At 43.9% G+C, this 5,001-nt stretch overlaps 1 non-coding gene across 1 annotated transcript; it reads left to right on the forward strand.

Annotated features, from left to right (window-relative positions):
- The first annotated feature begins 3,531 nt into the window (after positions 1–3,531).
- TRNAA-UGC (transfer RNA alanine (anticodon UGC)) lies at positions 3,532–3,603 on the forward strand. The gene has a single exon. It is a non-coding gene; the product is annotated as a tRNA-Ala (tRNA).
- The last annotated feature ends 1,398 nt before the right edge of the window (positions 3,604–5,001 follow it).

Genomic DNA, 5,001 nt, shown 5'->3' on the forward strand with positions numbered 1-5,001 from the left:
GTCCTGAAATGTGTCCCCTCATACCCCAGGGATATCTCCTCCCAGGAAAGCCCTATAGTGTGGGAATATTGTGGATCTCCCCCAAATATTTCACTTACCTTGATTTTCTGGTCGGCGCAGCCATGCCTCATTGTCAGCAATCAGCTGGCGCAGCTCCCGGGCGCTCATGACTTAGGTACCTGGAGCTGGCTGATAGAATATTGGAGAACTAAGCTCTCCGGTGGCACCGGTGTTATTGTGCTCTGATCAAAGATCAAGAAGAATAAATGGAAGTAATCACCAGATGTGTAACACAAACTAGTTTGCTCTTCCACAACCAAAGTGAAGTCTCAGCAAAAGCATCAACTCAAGAAATGGCGCTGAGGTCACAGTGCTCAGAGATTATATACCCTCAGGACATTCCATGATGTCATTATGACATCATAACTGAGTGACCCCCTAATCCTGAGCATTGTGACATCAGAGCAGCCAGGCCGCCATGTTTGCTGCCAACTGGTGAATGAGGCAGAGAATGTGGAACAGAAATATCCCATCTGATTAATAGAATATAAATCTATATAAATCTGTGTTGGAAAAGATAGAAAAATCAGTTTTCTCCATGTTTGTAGAATAGTCGTTTTTTCGCTTTGGTAGATATTATACACATGTTATATATGGTGTAAATTATCCTCTGCTGTAAATGATAAGAATGGAATGTTATTCTTTATCATTTATAGTTGTGGGTGATACATTATTGCTAAACAATAAACAACTCACCGACCTGTCAGGGAAATGATCAGGTTATATAAATGAGTGAAAATAGAATAAATAATAATAGAAGGTAAAGTATACAAATGCCTCTAAAAAAAAAGTCATCAGTGTTTTTACTTTTCTGTACCACCAGGGCCATCCTACAAGATATACACGGATTTTATGTGGGTGTCACGTGCCCCTATAATAATGTGTCCCTATCACTCAGTTACCCCAAATCCACAAAACTATCTATTAGAACAGGACCTGGACTGGTAATCTTCCTACCTGGCAGATTCCCTGTGGACACCTCGGGTGGGCTGGTCAGTGGATCACCAGCAAGGTGTAGATGTAGCAGAAGGAGATGGTGAAATTGCCCTCCTAAAGTATAACAATAGTAACTATAACAATAGTATGTTTGCATATTATAGCGCTACAGAGTGCTACTTTATTTGTTGGTTATATATGGAGATGGCTACTCTTAGTAAGCACCTGTACACACCGGTTTTCTGTTTTGGAAGTGAGGAGTGAGGGTCAGTCTTTTGATATTTGTATACATTTACATACATATACATATATTTGTAGGATTTCTGACTGATCACTCCATCCCTAAGCCTCAGGAGGTTTTAATTATAGCAGGATCTTACCCTCCCGTATACATGTAGATTTAAGTATAAGATTGGATTCACACCAGGTAGGTTCCAGGTGACGAGAGTCGCCTTACCGTGGCTGTCGGATACACATGAATTGGCCAATTTATGCGCTAAGAATTCTCATTTATTTCTATTTTCTAGAGCAGTAATGCTATTCAAATTTCATATATTTCATGTTTGCATGCTATAGCGCTACAGAGTGCTACTTTATTTGTTAGTTATATATAGAGATGGCTACCCTTAGTAAGCACCTGTACAGACCAGTTTTCTGTTTTGGAAGTGACGGTCAGTCTTTTGATAGCTGTTATTGATAACCAGGGAACATTTTGGGCTAATGGCCCCTTTCCCTGGCTAGTAATATCAGCCCCCAGCACACGGCTTTCCCTCTGCTGGTTATGAAAATTTGGCCAGAGCCCACTCTGTTTTTTTAAATTTAATTCTTTATTTTACACATAATGTACCCTGGGGGTGCTGACTACAATTTCCATCATTGTCTCTTGCTCGGCGCTGATCTCAGGCAACAATGATGTGAGCTGCATTCAGCTCCCGGTGCCTGTCCGGCACTCCGGCATTCAAAAGTCCCACATTAGAGCTACTGTCAGACCTGGTGGCTTGAACTCCAGTAACCTTGTAGAGTTCAAAGCCAACGGGTCTCCCGGCAGCTGCAAGGCCCAGAAATCTCATGGGAAACTTTGAGGGACATTTTAGGTTTTGGGAGTTTCCAGCTGCTGGAACACCTAGAGGCTGCGAACTAAGGTTACCTTAGGTGTCTATTTTACTGTGCTTGTTAATAAAAAAAAAATAAGTGGGGTCCCTCGTCATTTTCATAATCAGCAAAGGGAAAGTCAACGGCTGGTGGCTGATATTAATATTCTGGGAACAGGTCAATACCCATTAAGGTTCCCAGGCTATTAATATCAGCGCACAGCTGTTTGCTTAGCCTTTATTGATTATTAAAGGGGAGACCCCAAACAAAAATTGATGTGGGGTCCCCCTATATTCACTAACCATCAAAGGCTAAACAGACAGCTGCGGGCTGATATTAATAGCTTAGGAAGTGGCCATGGTTATTGGCCCCCTCCTAGACTAAAAACATCAGCTCTCAGCCGCCCCAGAAATCGTACATCAATAAAATGTGCCAAATCTGATGCTTAGCCTCCGATTTTCCCACTTGCCCTGATGCGATGACAAGTGGGTTAATGATTGTGGGGTTGACGTCAGCTGTTTTATGACCGCTAATATCAAGTCCACAAGTTAGTAATGGAGAGGCATCTATAAGACGCCCTATTACTAACCCAATAGTCAGATTGTAAAAAAAAACACCCAGAATAAAGTCCTTTATTTTAAATAAAGACAAACACTCTTTTATTGAAATAAAAATAAAAAAGTATTATACTCACCTTAATGTCTAATCCACCGAAGTCCTTGTCCCCGGTAAAAGAGAAAAAATTAAAAAACACCATAATGCTCACCTTAACACCTAATCCCTGATGCCCTTGTCACCAGTAAACTACAAAAAATAGTAAACCACCATAATACTCACCTGTCCGCCGTGAATATAATCCATACTGTCCCATGACAGTCCGGATGACTTGGAGAGCAGTCACATCGGCAGTCACTAATGTGACTGCTCTCGACGACAGCCCGCTCACACTGACACAAGAGTGTAATCTCTCCTGCAGGTGATGCCGCCTTTCTACCGCCGCTGATGGCCTGCAACCAATCATCAGACATAAGCAATGTCAGGAGATCATCATGGGGTGCAGTGCTTGTCATGGTGCGTATCTGGGAGGTAAGTGCTCTTTGCTTTCTTTTTATTTGATTGGGACAATCGAAAAGCGCCATCCAGTAGGGAACAATCTCTTTAAAATATGGGAAAAGGAGAATTGCATTTTTTTTTAATCTGTTCAAAAAAAGATGTAAAAAATAAAATCGCCTCCTTTTTTCCCCATATTTTAAATATAAACAAATAATAAAAAATTAAAGAAAAATAGTTTTGTCTTGTCCCTAATAGTCCAGACTATGAGAATATGATGTTATTTATGCTGCATGATTATAAAAGAGAAAAAATAATAGAGAAAATCTATTAGTAGATAGTCATAGATTAGTGACTCTTGTAGATGAGAACAAATCCCTGGGTGTCCATACAGGGGATGTAGCTCAGTGGTAGAGCGCATGCTTTGCATGTATGAGTCCCTGGGTTCAATCCCCAGCATCTCCATGTTTTGTGATAAAAAAAAAAACTAGAAAAGTTTCCAAACATTCAGGAATCTGATACATGTGAGTATACAGCGGTTCATCTGTCTGGGTGTAACACAGAAACTGCACACAGAACTAAATATCAGAAAGGGACTAGTGTTGAGCGACACTGAAATGCTCGGGTGCTCGAAGCTCGGCCCGAGCTCGCCGTGATACTCGGTTGCCGGACCTGAGCAATGAACCCAATGTCCCTATGGGAGACCCAAGCATTTTTGCGGCGGCAGTCTGTAGAAAGCCTAAAAAGTGCCCAAAACGATAGTGACAGTGCTCAAATGAGATGGGGACAGCATGGGGATCGCCCCAGGAAGCATTTCTGACCCCCAGGTCACTGCTGTCAATAACGTGGTCAGAAGTATTAAGCCACTTTTACGGGCTCACAATAGAAGGTCCAAAAATGAAACTGAAACTGTTTTCCTGTGAAATATGTTAAGGAACATCCTTTCCAGGGTAATGACTTGTGTATAAGGTAAAATAAATAACCAAAAACAAAAATACTCCTCCACACCTTGGGCTATGTTCACAAGTAGCATTTTTTATGCGTTTTTGCACTTTTGCATTGCTTTCAACCGTGACAAATGCAATCACCGGGAAATGTCATTTTAACATTTTACAACCTTATCTGGCCATGTGCTGTGTGACACATGCATACAGTGCTGAAAAGACATGGGAACAGCATGGGGAAGACCCCTGGATGCATCTCTGACACCTAGGTCACTGCCTAAAAGTGTGCCCATCAGAAATAATCCTTGCCGCATCAGAAGATGCAGACTTGCAACTATCCCCGTGCAAGTCCTTGTCCCAGGGCAGTGTTCAATTGTACCTCCCCCATTCCTTGCAATGAAAGAGCAAGTATGCAGCCTGCCACCCACTCACCCACCCCCAGGCTGCAATACCATACTGCTTGCTTGCTTGCACTTGAAATTGGGCCTTTTAGGCATGTGGAGGCGGAATCTGGCCACCACGTCATGGCTGCGTCGGCGGCCTGGTATCCATACTCAGTCCCCAGCCGCCCGGCGGCCGGGTGTCCACGCTTGGTCCGCAGCCGCCGGGGGTGGTCGGGTGTTTACGCTTGGTCCCCATCCGCCAGGGGGCGGCCGGGTGTCCATACTCGGTCCCCAGCCGCCCCGCGGACGGGTGCCCACACACGGTCCCCAGCCGCCTGGGGGCGGCTGGGTGTCCATAAACGATCCCCAGCTGCCCCTATTTGTCTCGGTGCGCCTTATACACAAGCGCGCATACCAAAACATTACCTGTGACCTCCCCAGTGCATTTAGTGGGAAGGACAGCCTAACCACAAACACGTGGACAAGTGAATGTGGCCAGGGATGGTCCATCTCACTGACGCCTTCACACTGGGTTA

Source organism: Phyllobates terribilis, unplaced genomic scaffold, assembly GCF_046119375.1.
Source record: "Phyllobates terribilis strain yellow unplaced genomic scaffold, ASM4611937v1 Scaffold_3__8_contigs__length_932513732, whole genome shotgun sequence".
Classification (NCBI taxonomy): domain Eukaryota; kingdom Metazoa; phylum Chordata; class Amphibia; order Anura; family Dendrobatidae; genus Phyllobates; species Phyllobates terribilis.